Source organism: Theropithecus gelada, chromosome 1 (genome assembly GCF_003255815.1).
Source record: "Theropithecus gelada isolate Dixy chromosome 1, Tgel_1.0, whole genome shotgun sequence".
Lineage (NCBI taxonomy): Eukaryota > Metazoa > Chordata > Mammalia > Primates > Cercopithecidae > Theropithecus > Theropithecus gelada.
Window position 1 is genome coordinate 122,022,567 of NC_037668.1, and position 22,931 is coordinate 122,045,497.

Here is a 22,931-nt window from a genome sequence, read left to right on the forward strand (position 1 = left end):
GTCCCAACTATCACCCAGAGTCCCACTGAGTCCTGCTTTCCTTTCAGTAGTAGAAAGAATTTAGGCTGCAAGAACTTAGGCTAAAAGTTAGAGAATGTGTGATTTTAGTAAAAATAATACCAGCAAATGTTGTTAAAATATTCCCTGCCTCCCTCCCTCCCTTTATTTTTTCTTCCACTATCTTTCTCTCTTTTTTGAGAAATGATCTCACTGTCACTCATGCTAGAGTGGAGTGGTGTGATCCTAGCTCACTATAACCTCTAACTCCTAGGCTCAAGCAATTCTCCTGTCTCCGCCTCCCAAGTAGCTGAGACTACTAAAAATTCGCACCCAGCTAATTAAAAAAATATGTAAAATTGTTGGCCAGGCTGGTCTCTAACTCAAGACCTCAAGCGATCCTCCCTCCTGGGCCTCCCAAAGTGTTGGGATTACAGGCACAAGCCACTACACCCAACCTATTAAAATATTGTCTTTTGGTGTAAGAGGAAATGCTCATCAGCAAAGAAAGACACTGCATCTAACATGTAAAGACCTATTATGTGCAGGGTTCTTTGCTAAGCCCTCCCTCTGGGGGAAAGCAATGGCCCTTTGTAGGAGCCAAAAACCTTAAAAATGTTATAATCAAGTTGCAAGAATATGTATGTAGTAATATTCCACATCCACAAAAATTGTATGCACAGATACATATTAGTATATTTATTAGATAATCTGGAAGAATAAACACCAAACTAATCACTGTGGCTGTAACTTGGGGTGGGGTAGGAAGACCAAATAATAAGAAATTTGAAGAGAACAGGTCTCATTCGTTTAGAATGGTAGGGCATGTGGGATCAAATCAGAATTCCAAAATGTCCTTAGGCTATTGTTCACCGCTACATGAAGTGCTATCATCTGGTTTTCCAGTGAAGATGCAGAGGCTCCTATTTTTCCTTCTGGAATGCCAAAGCCCCTTGTTTTATGCTAATGTATCCTCATTAGCATAGGGAGAAATAAGATCAGGATTGCAATTAGGATTATTTCCTTGGGAGAGATTCTTTAAGGGCAATGATCCATTACATGGTCAATCATACTGGTGAGGGACCTTGAGGAGTCAGGTGGAAAAATATCCAGCTTGATGTCTTTTGTAAGCCTTGGGACTTTAGGGCTAAACAAAAGTTAATGGGAAGCCCTTCCCCATTTGGTCAGAAGTAGAGAAGGGAGTGTGTGGGACAAAATGGGCCATAGAAGACTGTCTTTACTTACATTCTATGGCTATTAGTTCAAATTGATGAACTAACATAATTTTAGCTGGAATTCTATTCTTTCTATGATATTTGCAATTTCTGCAGCATTTATAACATTTGTAACAGGAATATTAAAATAATAAACAATACAGTGAACAACTGAGAGGTTCATTTAGCTAAAGACAATGAAGAAAAGAAATAACATATTATAGAAAAAACCCTGAACATACCTTTTGATAGTTTGTGCTTAATAGAATAATCATCCTTCTCCCTTTGCTTATATATGTACTTTATGATATATTTGAGTGGATTTATCCAGAACTGTAATTAACTGATGATTTATAATATCTAATTACTTAACTTACCATTCATTTTCTGTTGGGAGTACAACTTGAAGAGGGTTGAGTTCCAATTGCCAAAAATATTTGATTATCAGTGTCCTCATTATTCTATGGGTTATTCTGTCCTAAAGGTAGCTTTCCTATGAATCCAGTAGTACACTAAATGGCAGTATAATTTAAATCAAATACTGTCTGCTTTCAAGTAAGATCTAAAACACTTATAGTCTTATTTGTCTTCACTTCCAAACAAAAATATGCATTTCCTATATATTATTTTGAATAGGGGTAAAAATTAGGAACCATGTTTCCATGATCTCAGGAGTCCAGATGTTTTGGGGACAGAACCACTCTTCCTGAATTTGTTTGCAATCTAAAACTGAAATTGGATTCCAAATATTATTATTTAGTATGGTTCCATCAACTGCCCTTTGGGAGAACATGCGTATTATTAAAAATGATCCTTATTTCTGCTAGCTGTACTGCATTATATTTCTGGTTACTGCCTATGTGGGTTGCTGAAGCCCTAAGAGTACAGGCTGTGTACCCTGGTAGCAATTTTCCAGGAAGAAGAGGGCCCATATGTTTTCCATAAATGTATACCTTGTGCTTCTGCATCCAAAATGACTGGCCATGTTTTAGAGGCCACTTCTGCTTCCATTTGGATTAGCATGGTCAATAACTTTGTTGAGTCTGAACCCATGCGTTTTCTGATTGTTGGGCTTTGGCATAGTCCCTTGTTAGCTGGGCAGTTTGATTCACCCATTTAGCAATAGCATCATTATCTTTCCATGCAGCTTCTCAACCCTCACTTTCCTTCTGAAAGAGTATGCTTTTTATTCTACTTAGGTTGGTAAGTATCAACTTTTCTTGTAAATGTCTTTCTTCATTAAATACATTCTCAACTTGTCTTAATGTCCCAGGTCCTGCCTCTATTGCATTTAAGGCTCTTTTTACAATTTAGTTTTTTTGGAAAAGAAGTTTAGTTAAGCTTTTTAAATAATGGAGTATATCTTCTTTCAGTAAAGTTGGTTCATACAAACTGGCATTCACTTTCATAGGTCAACCTGTAATTATCTCATGGAATAATTGATGTATTATTCCAGAAGGAGCTGCTCTTAGATTAAGCAAAACCAGTAGAAGAGCCTTGAGCCAAGAAATAGGAAAAGGTTTCGATAATTTTCTAGCTGGGTTTTATTTTCGATATGTTCATTCCAACAATCAGAAGACTGGGCATGGGATGTACAATAAAAATATTGGAGAATAGGCCAGATTATACAAATTGAGTGCATTATCTATTCAGTAAAATGAGTTCCCTATTTCTATGTAATTTGGAAAGAATTCCTCAAAAGGAAATTATCCAATCCAACAAACATTTTCCTACTGCTTACACTGTGGCTTTTTCTCAAGGAAATTCTTCAACATAATGAGAGAGCATATAAATCATAACCAATACATATTTATAACCCTGAGCTGGAGGTAAGTGGATAAAATCCATTTGTCAAATATTGAAAGGGCCAGTGGGCAAAGTTAAATGCCCTTGAGATCTAGAAGAGGCTTTTCTGGATTACATATAGGACAAATTGGACATTTAGCATAAACCTTATGAACTACTGTGGGTGAGGGTTTCCAGTAATAGTGTTTTCCCCAGGCAAATATTTTCTCAGGTCCCCAGTGAATGAGTTCATGGACATGTTGTAATATAGGAAATTGATATCCCAAAGGCAAAATAGGGATTTGCTTTTCTGTCACTGGGTCTATATTACATTTTGCAAGTTGGGGGAAAAGCATTCTCCCTTAGTTAGTCATATTTGCTTTTTCCGCTTTGGAGTCTTTTCTTGAGCCCCTTCACTTTAAACATGGCCATCTCTACAGTTTCATTTGATATTAGCATTAAGCTAATTTTTTTTTTTTTTTTTTTTTCTCAGCATCAGCAAAATTATTTGCTTTACTCCAGGGAGTCGTGTTTGGAATGTCCAGGACTCTTAACAATAGCCAATTTTTTTTTTTTTGGTAACTGGATGGCTTCCAGAAGATCAGAAACTTGAGAGCCATGTTTAATAGGATGTCCAAAGGAGGTTAAATAACCTCGCTGTTTCCATAACATTCCAAAGACATGAGCTGCACCAAAAGTGTAATGGCTGTCAGTATAAATATTAGTTATTTGACTGTTGGCCAGTTAGACAACCTCTGGTGAGTACTATTAATCCAGCCAACTGTGCTGACTTTACTTTAGGCAAGAAATTGCTCTCTATGATGTCTACATGAGACACAATGACATAGCCTGTTTGGTATTTTTCAAATTTATCCTTTAGATATGATGCATCTGTGGACCAGGTAACATCAGCATTTTGTTGTGGTATCTCCTGTAAATTCTGACTGGGCATCAAAAGCTGTTCTATTAGTAATAGAACTATACAGCATATAGAGTGTATGCTGTTTTATATAGTCATGAGGTAACCTCCTCAGGTGCTTCAAGAAGTAACCTGTGAGATTAAGACTATTACAGCAAGAGGGAGTAATGTGTGGAGCAGAGAATAAAAGTGCATTGTAATAAAGCCAATCAATTGACAGAAAAATATTGTGTATGATGTGAATTCAAAAAAGCTTCTGCAGAATGAAGTACATATATAGTCAAGGGAGCCTCCATTACAGTTTCCTGAGTAGCCTTGAGAAACATGATAATGCCTGAAATGGCCCTCCAACAAGGGGGCAGCCCATGAGCTATAGAGTCTATTGCTGACTATCAGAGCCAGTAGTTCTATATTTTCCCCTGTGTTTTGGGACTGGAACACCCAGGATGATGTCATGGCTTCCATAAACAAAAAAGAAAAATGGTAGCTGATAATTTGGATGGCTCAAAGCAGGGGCCCTTGTAAGATTTTCCTTTATTTATTGAATAGTTATTTGTTCTTAGGATATCCAATATATGGGGTCAGGTTGATCTTTCATCAATGCATATAAGACTGTTCCATGGGAGAAAAATTGGGTATCTAACTGTATCAGCAGCCAGCTAAGCCTAAAACACTCCTAAGCTGTCTTTCGGTCTTTGGAGTTGGGTATGCAAGAATTCCAGTTACTTGATCTGAATTTATATGTATTTCCTCCTTAGAAATTAAATGTCCCCCTATTCCCGCCCCTAGCGCCGCTGGGCCTGCAGGTCTCTGTCGAGTGGTGGACGCGGGTCTCTGTTCCGCAGGATGGGGTTTGTTAAAGTTGTTAAGAATAAGGCCTACTTTAAGAGATACCAAGTGAAATTTAGAAGACGATGAGAGGGTAAAACTGATTACTATGCTCAGAAACACTTGGTGATACAGGATAAAAATAAATACAACACACCCAAATACAGGATGATAGTTTGTGTAACAAACAGAGATATCATTTGTCAGATTGCTTATGCCCGTATAAAGGGAGATATGATAGTCTGCACGGCATATGCACACGAACTGCCAAAATATGGTGTGAAAGTTGGCCTGACAAATTATGCTGCAGCATATTGTACTGGCCTGCTGCTGGCCCGCAGGCTTCTCAATAGGTTTGGCATGGACAAGATCTATGAAGGCCAAGTGGAGGTAACTGGCGATGAATACAATGTGGAAAGCATTGATAGTCAGCCAGATGCCTTTACCTGCTATTTGGATGTAGGCCTTGCCAGAACTACCACTGGCAATAAAGTTTTTCGTGCCCTGAAGGGAGCTGTGGATGGAGGCTTGTCTATCCCTCACAGTACCAAACGATTCCCTGGTTATGATTCTGAAAGCAAGGAATTTAATGCAGAAGTACACCGGAAGCACATCATGGGCCAGAATGTTGCAGATTACATGCGCTACTTAATGGAAGAAGATGAAGATGCTTACAAGAAAAAGTTCTTTCAATACATAAAGAACAGTGTAACTCCAGACATGGAGGAGATGTATAAGAAAGCTCATGCTGCTATATGAGAGAATCCAGTCTATGAAAAGAAGCCCAAGAAAGAAGTTAAAAAGAAGAGGTGGAACCGTCCCAAAATGTCCCTTGCTCAGAAGAAGGATCGGGTAGCTCAAAAGAAGGCAAGCTTCCTCAGAGCTCAGGAGCGGGCTGCTGAGAGCTAAACCAAACAATTTTCTATGATGATTTTTCAGATATAGGCAATAAACTTACAGACAGAAACAAAAAAAAAAAAAAAAAAAGAAAGAAATTAAATGTTCCAAATGTTTTATTTCTGTTAAGAAGTATTGGAATTTTTCTTTAGATAACTTATGTCTTGTTTTAGCTAATTGTTCCAGCAACTACGGGGTGTGATTTTTACAATCATGTAGAATGGAAAAGCATAACAAGAAATCATCCACATACTGAAGTAGAGTGGAATTTTCCTCAAAATTTAGCTCAGTCATCTCAGCCCTTAATATTTTGAAATATAGTTGGGCTTCCAGTGTAACCTTGAGGCATAGCAGTCCAGGTATATTGACAGCCATTCCAGATAAAGGCAAACAAATATTGACTGTCGGGATCTACTGGTATGCTAAAAAACAAAAAGCACTGCATAAATCAGTTAGTGAAATTCACGGCCTACTGGTATATTAAATAAAGGAGTGTGTAGGGATTTGGGGCTACTGAATGATGGGGAATCACAATCTTGTTAATGGTTCTCTAATCTTGTACAAAGCTCCATTCCTTCCCATTAAGTTTTCATGCTGGGAGGATGGGAGTATTACAAGGACTGGTGGAAGGGATAATCCATCCTTTATCAATAAAATGTTTGATTATTGATTTTATTTCTATTGTTACTCCTGATATTGTTTAATATTTGGAAGTGGAAATGGTTTATTTGGATCCATTCATGTCCACATTGGGGTAGCTGTTAAGATTTTAATGACATTGGTAGATGATTCAGACCATAAATAATTAGGGATTTGGCTTAATAAAGCATCAAGATGGCTGGGCATGGTGGCTCACATCTGTAATCCTAGCACTTTGGGAAGCCAAGGTGGGCGGATCCCTTGAGATCAGGAGTTCTAAACAAGCCTGGCCAACATGGTGAAACCCTGTCTCTACTAAAAATACAAAAAAATTAGCTGGGTGTGGTGGTGTTCATCAGTAATCCCAGCTAGTTTGGAGGCTGAGGGAGAAGAATTGGTTAAACCCTGGAGGCAGAGGTTGCAGTGAGCTGAGATTATGCCACTGCACTCCAGCCTGGGTGACAGAGTGAGACTCCATCTCTAAATAAATAAATAAATAATAAAGAAGGAAAGCATCAAGTTCTTTTTTTGTCTTAATACTTGATGATTGAATTTGGATGACTATCTGCTCTGAATTTTCTGATTTATCATTTTGAATCAATCCTCTTTCAGTTATTTTTTAAAAACATTTTTCTTATTTTTGAAAAAGAAATATGAGCATTATAAAGTTCTAGAAAATCTCCTCCCATAAGATGTATTGGTGTAGAAGGCTCCAAAGAAAAGAAGGATGTCCATCTAAATTTCCCTACTGGAAAGGCAGAGATTCTGATTTGCATATAGTCACTAGTTGAGTAGATATCCCTACCATTTGAACTGTTTGATTACTCTGAGGAAGAACATTCTTTAAAAAGGTAGGGTTGAGAACAGAAAGGGTAGCTCCCATGTCAACTAATGCTTTCATTTATTCTCCATTTATACATAGTTTCACTTCCTGCAAAGTATTGCAAAAGAAAAGGGAAAGCCCTCTTGATTCCCTTGGAGACCCTATTCCTATTTTTCTTTTCTTCCTTTTGTTTCTGTGCCCATTTCAGTATTCTGCAATTTTTCTTTTCTTTTCTTTTTTTTTTTTTTTTCCTGAGATGGAGTCTTGCTCTGTCACCCAGGCTGGAGTGCAGTGGCACGACCTCGGCTCACTGCAAGCTCTGCCTCCCGAGTTCACGCCATTCTCCTGCCTCAGCCTCCCGAGTAGCTGGGACTACAGGCACCTGGCACCATGCCCGGCTAATTTTTTTGTGTGTGTTTTTAGTAGAGATGGGGTTTCACCATGTTAGCCAGGAGGGTCTCCATCTCCTGACCTCGTGATCTACCCGCCTCAGCCTCCCAAAGTGCTGGGATTACAGGCAGGAGCCACCACACCCGGCCTCTGCAATTTTTCTTTAGATGTCCTGTTTTCTTGCAATAACAACAAACATCTTTAGATGTTTCTGAGGCTTCTTTTGAAAGCAAGGCCTCTGTTTAGATCAGGTAAACTGAGCAGTAAGTTGTTGAATCTGTAAATTCATTATTTTAGCCGTTTTGTTGTCTTTCTTATTCTGTATAACTGGCCAATTTATCAGCAAGTTTCACCAGCTCCAAACTGTGCACAGAATCCCAGTTTATTTGGTGCATTTTGACCACCTTGGCCAGTTGCTCATCCAATCTCTTAAAGAAGGTTAAAATTAAAATAGAATCATTCTGATGATTCCTTAGACTTTCTTCATTCATTTCCAAATATTGTCTAAAACCCTTTCAAATCTTTTCATAGATCTTGTTTGGTTTTTGTTTACATTGCTGGACTTTAGACCAGTCAGAGGTCTTAGGAAATATCAGGCGAATTGTTTAGGCTAAATGGTTTGTCAGTTCTCAAGCTTTTGCTTGGTCTCCAGCTGTTTGTTTATGAAGATAATTTCTCAGGCTGGGTGTGGTGGCTCACGCCTACAATCCCAGTGACTTGGGAGGCCAATGCAGGAGAATCATTTGAGGCCAAGAGTTAGAGACCAGCCTAGGCAACATAGTAAGACCTTATCTCTACAAAAAATGTTTAAAATTAGCCAGGTGCAGTGGCTCACATCTGTAATCCCAGCACTTTGGGAGGCCGAGATGGGCAGATCATGAGGTGAGGAGATTGAGACCAGCCTGGTCAACATGGTGTAACCCTGTCTCTACTAAAAATACAAAAATTAGCTGGGTGTGGCAGCACGTGCCTGTAATCCCAGCTCCTCAGGAGGCTGAGGCAGGAGAATCACTTGAACCTGGGAGGCGGAGGTTGCAGTGAGCCGGGATTGTGCCACTGCACTGCAGCCTGGCAACAGAGCAAGACTCCATCTCAAACAAAATAAAAAAGTTTAAAATTTAAAAAAATTAGCCAGGTGTGGTGATGCATGCCTGTAGTCCCAGGTACTCAAGAGGCTAAGGTGGGAAGATCATTTGAACCCAGGAGTTAAAGGCTACAATGAGCCATAATCACACCACAGCACTGCACTGCACACCTGCCTGGGCAGCAGAGTCAGATCTCAAAGAAAAAAAAAAGAAAATTGTTTAGTGGATCTTTCCAGTCAGCCTTTGACACCCATTCCCTTGCTTTTCTTTCAGATACTAACATGTGAACCAACTGACACAGAGCTAAATGGCCAAGATTCATATTTTCTTATGACTAGACTAAACTCCTACGTAAAACCAGTAGGATCCTGGGTAGGATCTGGAAATTCCTTAGTAAGAGCTCTAAGTTCTGCCTTGGTCCAGTGAGTATGGGCCACTGAAGGTTTTCCCCTTGGGTCAGGCTTTTCTTTAATGCATGCTGTCAAAACCTCTGTGGGTTATGGAAGAGGGAGTAAACTCTAGGCCAGCAGTTTTGAAAGCAAAGAATAAAAGGGTTCTGGAGGATCAGAAGAAGGAATGGTCAGAGGAGGAGGTGAGAGACAGTGGAAACTTCAGATAATTTTTGCAGTAGAGAAACAGTTTCCAAAATCTTGTGTCCCACCTTCTGAATGGAAGCAATTTTATCATTCCCTCTTTTAGAAGCTTCTAAATACCCCTGGAAAAAACTATTCCATTCTTTTTGTTTCTGAGCCAGCTCTTTCCAATTGTGCACATAAAGAGACTCCCCCCTTCTCCTTTGTCTGCAACCAACTAATTGTGTTCAGGGTCAAAAGTGTGCTGCTTATGAACTTCACTTCTCAGGCTCTTACCCTGGAGTTAATCTTCTCCATCTCGGGAGATGCTAACCTGTTCAAGCAGTGAGGTACTTCAAATGCGAGGTGACCAACTTTTATGAGCATCCCCTGGAGGATCTATTGCAATTGAAGTATTTTTCTGTTGATGGTGAAGCCCTTTGGGACCAAATTACATGTCAGGAGGGATCTCCCGCAGTACCTCCACAAGATTTTTAGTCACCTAAGAATACCTGAGATTCAGGCTGGAGGAAGGAAGTGTCCCATACTTTCAGAGCAATTCTGTCTCAGTGGTTCACATATAGAATGTAAGGGTTGGACCAGACAAAAGAGCTTTGAAAACACTCAGCTGATCAAAGAAACTGCCACTCAACCTGCAGCAATGCTTAGTTGACCTTTTTCCTTTCTTCCTTCCTAGCAATTTAGAATAATAATAACAAGCATAGGAAGAATTTAGCAAACCCAGGATTTACTATTCCTTTTACTGATTCTGGAAATATTTAGAATAAAGTGAAATAGACCTCTACCAAAAAAAGAGAGAGTTCCAGATTCCAGGCAACTCACCCTGTATACCCAGTGGCTCCTCCAGAGTCAGTTCAAACACAATAAGTTCATTCTGGTACTAAGTGCTGAGTCCCAGAGAATGGTCCTGGGTGTCCATGGATTCTGCTAGAATCCTGCCAACTATGTCATCTGTGGACCCAAAAGGTTAAAATAACTGGAACTATAGACTTAAAGAAATCAAAGTTAATTTTATTCTGAGCCAAGTGTAAGAACTATAGCTTGGAAACACAAACTCAGGGCACACCGAGAAGGCATCCCCAAATGGGTACAGGAGGCACAGTATTTATATGTTTTGCAACACAGAAAATGAAAACAGGGAGCAGTGAAGCTAAGGTGACATTCTTAAAATATGTTATTGATTTATATAGGGTAAAAGTTTAACACATATGTAGGCATCTTAGGTTCTGGAGAGGGATGATTGATCCTATCCTGCCTCTGTGCTTCATCTGATAGGCAAAGTGACCATAAGTACATGTCAGTGAAATATCTGAAGGCTGGGTATGGCAGCTTATGCCTGTAATCCCAGCACTTTGGGAGGCTGAGGTGGGAGGATGGCTTATGACCAGGAGTTTGAGACCAGCCTATACAACATAGTGAGATCCCATCTCTATTTCAAATACATTAAAAAATAATTTGTTTTTAATTTTGGCAAACTCCAGCCTCACAGGTGAGAATTCAGCTTTAATTCGTAGGCCTAGCTTCTATTACCCATATGCCTAACCTACAGCCATTTTGGACCCTCTTGTAAAAATGAAATTTTTGTTCAAATTTTTCTTCTTCTGAGATAGGTATCATGCATACCTATGATAAAGTTTAATTTACAAACTAGGCACAGCAAGAGATTAACAACAATAACTAACAGTAAAATAGAACATTTATAATAATATGCCAGTATCACTACTCTTGCATTTTGGGGGCAGTATTAAGTAAAACAGGGATTCCTTGAACACAAGTACTGTGATACTATGAGGGCCAATCTGATAACCAAGATGGCTATTAAGCGACTAACAGACAGGCAGTGTATATAGTGTGCATGTGCTGGACAAAGAAATGATTCACATCCTGGGCAGGACAGAGTCGGCCAGCATGAGATTTTATCGCACTACTCAGAACAGGATGCAATTTAAAACTTGGAAATTGTTTATTTCTGGAATTTTCCACTTAATATTTTTGGACCCAAGTTCACTGCAAGTAACTAAAACTGCAGAAAGTGAAACCGTGGATAAGGAGGAACAACTGTGTAACAATTTGCTTATCCATTAATCAGTTGATGAACATTTGAGTTGTTTCCGGTCTTTAGCCATCATGGATACAATAAACTTGTTATGAACACTTGTGTACAAGTCTTTGTGTGGAATTATGTTTCACTTCTTTTGGGTAAGTACTTATAAGTGGAATTTCTGGACCCTAAGGTAAATGCATGTTTAATTTATTTTAAAACACAACTGTTTCCATTTTAATGCAGCAATTTTTCTCACAATTTATTCTAAATAAAAAAATCATGGAGATGTGTAATGATTTAGCTACCAGGATCTTCATCATAACATTGTTTATACATTTGCTACAATTTAACATACAACCATGTTATAGAGTACCATATGGCAATTTAAGCTCAGGAATCTTCTAGCTCAGGAATTAAAATGTCATAAGCCTACAATAAAGAACACAGGAATCTGCTTTATAGAGATTTCAACAGATTTCTTGGAAACAGAAATAGTTGTATGAATATTGACTAATACAGCAGGGTGGAGTGAGCTGCAGCTAAGAGCTCAAGGTCTCTCCACAGAAGGTGAGAGGTGCTTCAGTCTGGAAATGTAAAGGATCCTAGATAGCAGTAATGGAAAATGGGGCTGAAACCCATTGAAGTTCTATATGTGCAATAGTTGACACCCTTGCTTGTATAGATTAGACAGGTGTCAATCACTTCTCAGTAAAACACTGGAGAGTGTGTCTCTGAAGAGACTATATAGACAGCCTGTGGAGAACTAGGACAGCCAATATGGGATTTGGAAGTCCACAGTGAAGCCTTCTGCATTCCTGCCTTTAGGGACCCGCAACAAAAAGAATGACTTATTGTCAATATTCCCTGACAGTGGACAAGCTCTCTCTACATTCTTAAGATTTTCTATCAGCCTCCTTATTGCCTCAGTCTTAAACAGAAATGAAAATCCAAGAGTAAACAGACATGAGAGGAAAGTCTGCAATAGGAAAAAGGAAAAATAAATCAACAGACAAACATAATTTTAGAGGAAATAGAGATAATTCATGGGGGAAAAAAAAAGGATTAAATAAATGAACAAAAACTTTTAAAAACCTTAGAGAAAACTAAGAAAAATATGCCACAGTGGCAAAACAAGAAGAGAGTGTTATGAAAAAGAAACAATCAGGGAAAAAGAAAGAGCTTTTTGAAATTAAAAATATGGTTTCTAAAATAACAAGGTTAAATAATGAAGTCAAAGAAATCTTCCAAGTATAGATTTGAAAAGAAATATAAAATACGATTAAAAAAAAGACAAAAGGTCTAAAGGGGTGATATAAAGATTTGAGATCTAAATGATAGGAATTTCAAAAAGAGAAAAATGTTAAAAGGAAAGAAGCATAGTGTTGAAGAGGAAAAACTTTGCCTTCTACCGACTCTGAAAGTTTGCTGGAATGATCTAACCATGGACAGATTAATATGAGAAAAGGGCATACAAATTCATTTGATGTGCATAAACACAGGAGCCATACAAAAGCATGAGACTCAAAGAGAGGCCAGATGGTTGAGGCTTAAATATTCTCTTCATAGGAGAGTGATATTTGAACCTGGGAGGCAGACACTATTTTATAAATGATTACCTTTGAAAGCTGGATGGGACTAACATGGAAGGTGAGAGGTGAAACTATGCAAGAACAAAGGTTGTCTTATTATGTAGATAAAGTTTCTTAGGTAATCTCTTGGAACTGTTCTCAGAAGAACAGATGAAAACTCTGTTCAGGTGTGGCGACAACTTTTAGTGGTTAATCTTTCCTGGTTATTTGATGAGATTCCTAGGAGGGGGTTTTAAGACAATTGTGTTTCCTTCAGAAGTTTTTTTCAGTAAGATAAAGAAACTTCTAGAGAGAGCCCTTCTCATTGCTTCCAGAAAAAGGATCAGAAAGATGAGGCTGGGGAAATGTCAGAAAGAGACCTTGATTCTGTGGCTTATTTCTTAGGTCTTTCAATTTTCTTTAACTCAAAGCACTCATCATGTCAAAGTATCATATTTTGGGTCATTATTTTCTGAACCTCAATAGAAGTTATAAAAGAACAGTAGAAGGCCGGGCATGGCGGCTTATACCTGTAATTCCAGCACTTTGGGAGGCAAAGGTGGGCAGATCTGAGCTCAGGAGTTCAAGACCAGCCTTGGCAAAATGGCAAACCCCCGTCTCTACAAAAATTAGCTGGCATGGTGGTGTGCACCTGTAGTCCCAGCTACTCGAGGGGCCTAGGTGGGAGGATTGCTTGAGCCCAGGAGATTGAGGCTGCAGTGAGTGGAGATCATGCCACTGCATTCCAGCCTGGATGACAAAGTGAGACCCTATCTCAAAAGAAAAAAAAAAAATAGTAGAATTTTCTAAAATTTAGAAGAGCACGTGTCTTGGATTGATACGGCCTGTAGGGGTGGAGGAAAGCCTCCTCTCCATCCATTGAAGGTTCACTGAAAATGAACTGAAAAAAAAGACAGATTAAGATGAGAAAAAGACATACAAAATTTCTTTAACATCAGAACAAGGATCGCTGAGGGGGAAAAAATTATTTAACATGCCGAAGCACAGGAAAATCCCATGAGAATGACTACCCAATAACCCAATGAGGGTTATATATCCTTTATCATAGAGGAAGGGGAGATGGAGAATGATGGGTATGGGAGTAAATGATTTTCAGGGGAAATGAATGAGCACAAAGAACAATGGCCTGGGAAAAACTTCCTTTGAGCTCTGCAGGAGGTGGTGGGAAGGCTAGGGGTGGAACTTCACTGTGAACAAAAGTTGTCTTATTATGCAGATTAAGTTCCCCAGGTAATCTCTCTGTGCTACTCTCAGAAGAACAGATTAATAGTCTGTGTGGATGTGGTGATGATCCGCTGTTTCTTCTCTCCAGTGGTTAATCTTTCCTGGTTAGTTGGTGAGATTCCTAGGGAAGGAGTCTTAAGACAACTGCACTTCTTTTGGAAAGAAGTTTCCTGGGTCAGATAAGAAAATTCCGGTGGTTCATGGCTGTAATCTCAACACTTTGGAAGCCAGAGGTCGGAGGACTGCTTGAGCCCAGGAGTTCCAGGTCAGCCTTGGCAACATGGCAAAACCCTGTCTCTACAAAAAATAACAAAAATTAGCCAGGTGTGGTGGTACAGACCTGTAGTCCCAGCTACTTGACAGTGAAATTGGGGGTCTGAGGTGGGAGGTTCAGGGAGGCAGAAGTTGCAGTGAGCTGAGATCACACCACTGCACTCCATCCTGGGTGACAGAGCAAAACTCTTTAAAAAAAAAAAAATTGCAGAGAGAGTCCCTCTCTGTACATTCGGAAAGAGGATCAGAGAGAAAGAGAGGTGGAGAAAATCAGAGAGAGACCTTAAGTCTGCTTCATTAGTTTAACATGTTAAAGCACTGTATTTTTGACTACTGTTTTCAGAGCCCCAACAGGCCCAATGTATGCCCAGAACAAATGAATCAAAAAGACCCACACATAGACACACCACTGAAAACTTTCAGAGCACCAAGAATAAAAAGTAGATGCTAACAGATTCTAGAAAAAAACCACAGATTCTATTTTGAGTAATATAGTATTTGACCTAGAATTTTATACCCAGCCAATTTATTAGTTAAGTGAAAAGTTGAATAAAGGCATTTTCAGATATGAAAGCAGAATTGTACCTCCTGTATAGCATTTTCTAGAAAGTTACCTGAGAATACATTCCAGCAAAATGAATGTATAGATTAAGAAAGGAAGCTGTTGAGGGCTTGAAAAATGTGACTCTGAACATTGAGAGAAATGAAGAGAAATTGGAGTATGGCAACCATGTTACAGACCCAGAGGAAACAAGAGAAGATAGAGAGCTACAGAGTTTTCTAGTTTTGTTTCGTTTTTGGAGGGGAGCTGGAACAAACAGAAGTAGAATCAGTTAAAAAAATAGCTTGATTAAAAGCATGGAAAACATGATATGAGGATAAGATAAAGAAAATTGGTGGGATTAAAAACAAAAGAAAATAAGATAATTTGTTCCACAAATATTATCTATTGGGTAGGGACATTGGTTCCATAAAGAAATGTAATCCTAGTTCACTACTTTATCTGCTGTGAACTATATTTCTACAGGCAAAATAAGATAAATATTATTTTCTGGTCTTCAACTTGTAGAATCAACATTAGACAAACATAACCAACTCAACAATGATTTCAAAACAAAGTGTAAAAGTATATAACAGGCTGACAGAGGTTGGGAAGTAGAAGAGAGAGAGAAGTGGGAGGGAAAGGTAGGGTGCCAAGTGCTCCTTTGACAAAGTGAAGAGTAAAGAGATATTATCTACATTTGATGGAACAGGAAATGGGGGTTTAACTGTGTTCTTTGAAGTTGAGGAGGAGATGGAGAAAGATCTGAAAATAATGATTTCACTATATTTAGAAGGATAGGGGAAGAGGCAGGAGTGGGATAGAAGTAGCTGACTCCTCTATCACTGTAGAAAGTCAATAGAAAACACTAAAGTTGCTAAACTAATAAATAGCATCTTCTGTTGGAGGTAACCACCAAAAAAACTCAAAACGAAGATGCTTAAAATTTTCTTTGGGGGATCAAGGCTGGGGGGTGTTGGAGGGGGGAGTAGTGGGGAAGGTAATTTCTGTTTTTCATGATAAAGTCTTTGGTACTATTTGATCTTAAACCATTAAAGACCTGCTGGGCACAGTGGCTCACGCCTGTAATCCCAGCACTTTGGGAGGCTGAGGTGGGCAGATCACCTGGGATTAGGAGTTTGAGACCACTCTGACCAAGAAGGTGAAACCCCGTCTCTACTAAAAATACAAAAATTAGCAGGGCATGGTGGTGGGTGCCTGTAATCCCAACTATTCGGGAGGCTGAGGCAGGAGAATCACTTGAACTCGGGAGGTGCAGGTTGCGGTGAGCCGAGATAGCGCCTTTGCACTCCAACCTGGGTGACAAAACAAGACTTTGTCTCAAAAAAAAAAAAAAAAAAAAAAAAATTGAAGACCTAATAAAGATCTTTAATGAGGAATTCTCCCAAACATTTCTAAGATAAGCAGTTTGCAAGACTCTGTAAAACCCAATGGCTTACAATTAGAGGGATGTAAATGAAACTGCTGGCCTGACGTGGTGGCTCATACCTGTAATCCCAGAACTTTGGGAGGCCAAGGCGGGCAGATCACCTGAGGTCAGGAGTTCGAGACCAGCCTGGCCAACATGGCTCTACTAAAATATATACAAAAATTAGCCAGGCATGGTGGCATGTGCCTGTAATTCCAGCTACTCAGGAGGCTGAGGCAGGAGAATTGCTTGAACCTGGAAGGCGGAGGTTGCAGTGAGCCAAGATCATGCCACTTCACTCCAGCCTGGGTGACAGAGCAAGACTCCATCTCAAAAAACAAAAAAAGAAATTGCTGTTAGAAGTTATCTCCAGGTCTTTGGTTAACAGATTATTCCACTTTCTTCTTTACAGTTTATAAATATATGCATCTTCCACAGCAATTACTCTTTTATTGTTACCATTTAAAAAAAAAAAAAACACACACACTTTTGACAATTAGCCCTCAAGTTTTCCCTGAGCACAGGGAAAGCATCTCCCAGGATGAATACTAAAAGTGGTTATGACTGATGAAATGTTCACCTCTTCCCATCCATCTCTCAAAGTCTCAGACAGGAAACTGGCCCACATTAGCACACTCTGATGCCAGGTCAGGAACCCTAGGACACTTTCATGGCTTCAAAAATGTTCATGAAAACCTCACGTCCCTGCAGCATCATCCTGCTCCATGCATGCCAAGGCCCACGGTCAGCAGCCTTTCGAAATTCTACACAAGTTCCAGGACCCTCTACAGACACCAGGTGAACTAAGGTATCACCTCTGCCCAGATAGGACTGGCTAGGGAGTTAATCAGCACTGTGCAAATACTGTCCAAAGCTCTCTGGTCATTCAAATCAACTCATTTCTGACTAGTGGAATTGAGTGGGCATTTAACTCTAATATACTCCCATTAGGCTAAAGATATGTAGAACAGAGCGGTACACTGGTGCTAAAATTCATTTACATTCATTTGGTTCATCGGTTCATCTTACAGATAAGAAACCAAGACCCAGAGAGGTGAAGTCATTTGTCCAAGGTCAGAACTCAAATCTGATTCCTGGGCCAGTGTCTTTTGTCTCTAACAGAATTTTTGTTTTTTTTTTTTTTTTTTTTTTTTTTGAGACGGAGTCTTGCTCTGTAGCCCGGGCTGGAGTGCAGTGGCCGGATCTCAGCTCACTGCAAGCTCCACCTCCCGGGTTTACGCCATTCTCCTGCCTCAGCCTCCGGAGTAGCTGGGACTACAGGCGCCCGCCACCTCGCCCGGCTAGTTTTTTGTATTTTTAGTAGAGACGGGGTTTCACCATGTTAGCCAGGATGGTCTCGATCTCCTGACCTCGTGATCCGCCCGTCTCGGCCTCCCAAAGTGCTGGGATTACAGGCTTGAGCCACCGCGCCCGGCCCTTCTAACAGAATTTTTGAAGGAAGATAATTAGGGTGTCTCAGCTCTTTGGGTTGCAGGAAACAGAATCCCAATTTTAAGCCAAAAGAAAAAGTTTTCAGAAAAAAGAAAGACTAGAATCCAAGGGCAAGAAGTACAGCTTGTGAAGGACCAAAGCACAGTCATGAAAGCTGATGGGGACACAATCAACTTCTCTCGCTTTTCCTTCTTCTCTGCAGCAGACTGGCCAATGTGGCTTCCAGATCGACCCTGAAGGTGTGGGACATCCCTCAGCATGAGAGGATGGGTTCTATAGGACAGATACAGGGTCTGGGGCAGCATAAAACTAAGTGGAGAAGGGTGAACGCTGTAGCAGGGAAGAAAGGGAGGGTTGTGAAGTCTGACTGATATGGAATGCCTTCTGGGCTTTGCATGGAGCTGTGTACACTATTAGTATTGTCCTTGCTTTCAAAGACAGAGGGTGAGGCTCCAAGCACTTAAGCACGCAGCTGCTAAGTATCAGAGATAGAAATACGTTCAAACACCAGGTCTCTTTCCTCTTAGTTTTAAGACTCTTCCCTTTCCTTTATGCTTCTCTATTATGTAAAATAATCCTCCTGGCTTTGGGGCTTTAGAACAAATCCAACCTATTTCCATTCTTTGGATAGAACCATTTTCCATTCTTTGGAAAGAACTGTTTTTAACCGATGCTCCAATGCTTGGGAACCAGTCACCTGGCCTGTGAGCTTCTTCCACAGGTAATCCTGGCTCTCTGGGTTCAGAAACCAATGCTGAAAAGAAACGTACTCACTACTTATGCAGTGGCTCCAACCATTTCCTGTCATTTGTTATACATTCTGGAGTGTGCTAGAAACAGCTCGTACTGGCTCCCAACAGCCAACTGTTACAGTTTTGGAATTTTACAAGCTAGTTGACATCCTGTTGTTAGCTTGAAATCGGCCATTATGAGAGAATTTTATAGGTTGGAAATTGACATTCGCTACAAATCAGGGCTCTCCTGAGTCCCAGCCTGTTGGTAAATGTTTCCCAGCACATCACTGTCTCCATCTGCCCACTTGCTGCTTAGGAGACTTTTGAATATGTTCACCTGAAAGCTCACACTTAATTTTCAGTAATAAATGTCCTGTAAATATATTTAATGGATTGATTTCTTTAAAAACATCTTTGAAGACTTGAATGCTTCCTATCAATTTTGGTGGTAACTCAAGGCCAAAAGTCTAATAGAACAAATGGATTCTTCGTGTAACTCTACTTCCCACTTAGCTAGAATGCTTAGACTCCCTTATTTTCCATGCACCCTTGCCATCCCCTTTCCCCAGGCCCTTCCCTCCCAGGAAGCCCACCGCTGGGACCTCCTGTCTAGTTTTCCCACCTCAAGTCTCCCCCTCTCCTATCTGCCCTTCATACCTCTACCAGGTCAATCTTTTGAAAGCCCTCTCTCTGTCATGTCTCCACCATAGGGTCTGCACCACCTGCCAAATGTGATCCAAACTCTTGACCTGGCACTCAGGCCCTTCAACTACCTTTCTGCCTACCATTTCCCTGGGGAACCCAAATGACAAACTGGACTGGACTGTTTTCTGTGTCTTTGCTTCCTTAGAAGGCCCTCCTCTACCCCAGCTCCTCTGAAACCCAGTTTAAGTGGCATTTCATCCATGAGGCTGTCTGTCCCTAATCCCTACTGCCCAGCTAGAGGTACCGCAGGGTCAACCCTGGAACTCTTTGAATGTGACTCTCACATGTTCCTCACAGGCATTACTCCTCCAGGGTGGGCTGGACACAACCATCTGTGACACCACTGCAACTCACAGTGTGGTCCAGACCTGCAGCACCAGGTAGTTTGTTAGAAATGTAAATTCTCTACCCCCCATCCCAGGCCTAAAAGAATCAGAATTCCGACAGTCCTCCAAGTTCTAACACACATCATTGTCTATATCATTCCCATCGGCTTTTTCTACTCTATGTCCTTTTTCATGGCTACCCCTCCTAGCAGTCTTTTTACTGTTAATATTTCCCCTGCTCATTCAGATTTCAGCAGTCTTACCTTTTGGAAGGATTGCCCCAGCAAAGCTGTAGGTGGTGGTTCCACCCTGCATCCCTTCCCACGGTGACCCTCCTTTCTCCTTCTCTGTATTTCACAGGCCCTGGAATGCTCCCTGTGTCCCCAGCCCCCAGAGCTCCATTCTGCCTTCAGCTTGGTCCAGTGTTCCTCCTCTGCCTATAGGTGTGAATTATATTCACTCCCTCAAAATGTTTAAGCAAAGGCTGTCTCCTAGGTCAGATAAATCTATTATCAGGTAAGCTTTGTGTGCAGTCACTCTGGCCAGTCCAGGGCAAAGGTCAGCACTCCACAGTGGTCTGAAGCCACACTTTACTAAAAAGAGGCCTCTCCTCACTGTCCCCACCCTCTCACTGAGAAAGCTTTCACTGACTCAAATTGGCTGTGGCCACCACAAGGCCAAAGCTCTGGAAAACTAGGACAGTTTCTCTCTCTCTCTCTCATTCACTTTTAATACGGATACAATTTAAAAGTTACAGAAAAATTGTAAGTATAGTATAAGGGACTTCCATGTGCCCTTTGCCCAGATTCACCTATTGCTTACATTTTGCTCCATTTCTTTTGTGACCTTATCACTATCTCTGTGTTCTTTCTTGACTATTTTAAAGCTAGTTGGAGACATTGTACCCCTTTACCCCTTAATATTTCTGAGATCAAAGACATTCTGTTATGTAAACATATTATGATTACAACTTTAGGAAACTTAACATTGATACAATACTACTATCTAAACCACAGTTCAAATTCAGATCATATCAATTGTCCTAATAATGTCCTTTATATTTTGTATTGCTTTTTTCTCAGCCCAGGATCCAATGAAAGATCATTTATTGCATTTAATTGCATTTAGCTGTATGGCCCTCCTTTAACCTGGAACAGTTCTGCCTTTCTTTAACTTTTTGGACCTTAGCAATTTTGAAGGGTACTAGCCAGTTGCTTAATAGACTGCCCCTGATTTTGAGTTTATCTGGTATTTCAGGATTAGGTTTAGGTAAGCTTTTTATGACAGGAAAATCACAGAATTGATGTTGGATCCTTTTCAGTGTATCTTGTCAGGAATCAGGGAGCCCATGGTGACATATGCCCCAATACTGGCATGTTAGCTTTGATCGCTGCAAAGGCAGTAAATGGCCTCTTGGTGGAGGCTGTCCTCTGCTGGTTATTCTCAACATTGCGTCACTCCTTGGCCTTTTGGCTAAGATCAAGTGTATTCTCAACATTGCAGCTGCTATGCCTCTGCTGATGTGATTGACAAAGGACCAGATGCCCTGAGTACGAACTCTGACACTCCACTGGTTGTGTGACCTTAGGCAAGTTATTCAGCCTTATTGAACCTCAATTTCCACATCTCACAGGATGGTGAGGGTGAAGGGGTCCCACAGAGATGGTCATGCAGTGTATTCCTAAGCTAAAGTCTGCACTGGCTGCTAATGACTTCTGGGCGGGCAGGGCCTGGTGGTCCCTGGAGTGCCAAAGCTGCTCTTCAGGACTCACGTCCACTACCTGCAAAACCTCCAGTGGGCTTGGGATCTGCCTTTGTTGCTGTTGTGAAGGAACTCTGGGCAGCCCCCAGGGAGAAGGAGGCCTGGCCTTTAGTGTTTCTGCCCTGTGGGCCCATCTGGGGGTCACCACTGGTGTGTGTACCAGCTGTTACATCCACTGGGTTAACAGCCACACAGCTGCTCCCAGGCTGATATGCACCTGTGAGATTGAACACAGCTCCTGTGTGGCAGCCAGCAGAGGAGGCGCATGCATCCCTTGACTCCCACAAACCAGGCGTCAAACGGGTTTTATCCACAGGGCTTTCACCTGAACTAACCCAGGGATTCCGTCTTAAAAGACGGAGTGCAAACTCTGCTCTTACCTAGACTTTAGGTTTCTGTCCACATTTTATGTACAACCTCAGAAGCTTAAGTGCACCCCCACACATTTCTTCCTCCTTGCCTGCCTGCCTTCTTTCCTACTTTTAATAACTATTTATGGAGCACCAGGCGCTGCATTAGGGCTATATGGAGAGCACAATATACAATTTGCCCCACAGAGCTACAGTTTATTAGGTAAAGGAAACAAGCTGAGCAACAATTATATCACACCTGAGATCCCTGGGCTGTCTGAGCAGGCATTCAGGTCCCACTGGGCCTCTTGGCTGCACTTATCACCTCCGAGGTGGCCCAGAGCTGCCTCCTCCTCATTATCGCTTTATATTTATTCAGTGCTCTCCCAGGATGCCAGTGAGATGCATTTTATAGGCCCTGGGGAGAAGCTCAGAGACAGGAAACTATGAGAAATAAGCAGATCAAGAAGGAGAGAAAGAAGAGAAACATTTCTCAGCATAAACATAATTAGTTGTTTCTTTTCTTACTCAAATTTACTCTTCAGAACAGAGGTGTCTGCAGTAGTGAACTTGAGCCTTTCTCTGTGGGGTCTCCATATTTTGGGGATCTTGGGATTCCTGGGGATTGATGACTCAATGAATGGAATTAGGAGCATGTTCAGAGGAATGTCTTACACGTAGCAGGTGATCAGTAAATGCTGAACATAAAGTGAACCTCACTTGGTAAAGCTGGTGCTGCAGGTTGTGAGAGGTGGGGCTTCGTGAAGCAGGGAAGCAGCCCTCCACAGTAGGCAAATGATATAAACTAGCTGCACAGGAAGCCCCCTATGACTAGTTTATTCTATCACTGTAGGATAATTTTTGCTCAGGAATTGACAGGAGAATAGAGTTTTATGTTTTCTCATGATCATATCCTCCAAGCAATATTTTGAAATTATGCTGCAATTTCTAGCTTTGCTTTCATCGGTGAATAATTCACAAAATCCTTTAGAAATTAAAACTCTGGGCTGGGCACGGTGGCTCACACTTGTAATCCCAGCACTTTGGGAGGCTGCGGCGAGCGAATCATGAGGTCAGGAGTTCGAGACTATCCTGGCCAACACAGTGAAACCCCGTCTCTACTAAAAATACAAAAATTAGCTGGGTGTGGTGGCGGGCGCCTGTAATCCCAGTTACTCAGGAGGCTGAGACAGGAGAATCACTCGAACCCAGGAGGCAGAGGTTGCAGTGAGCCAAGGTTGTACCACTGCATTCTAGCCTGGGCAACAGAGCTAGACTCTGTCTCAAAAAAAAAAAAAAAAAAAAAAAAAAAAAAAAAAAAAAAAAAAAAAA

General features: G+C 40.9%; 1 protein-coding gene and 1 pseudogene across 2 annotated transcripts in view; one reads left to right on the forward strand and one right to left on the reverse strand.

Moving 5' to 3' along the window:
* The window catches only part of BCAR3 (BCAR3, NSP family adaptor protein), a 280,076-nt gene that overhangs the window by 227,710 nt on the left and 29,435 nt on the right, over positions 1-22,931 (reverse strand). The window lies entirely within an intron of this gene.
* On the forward strand, positions 4,744-5,711 carry LOC112614436 (annotated as a pseudogene). Its single transcript, XR_003117079.1, has one exon. The product of XR_003117079.1 is annotated as a 60S ribosomal protein L5 pseudogene (transcript).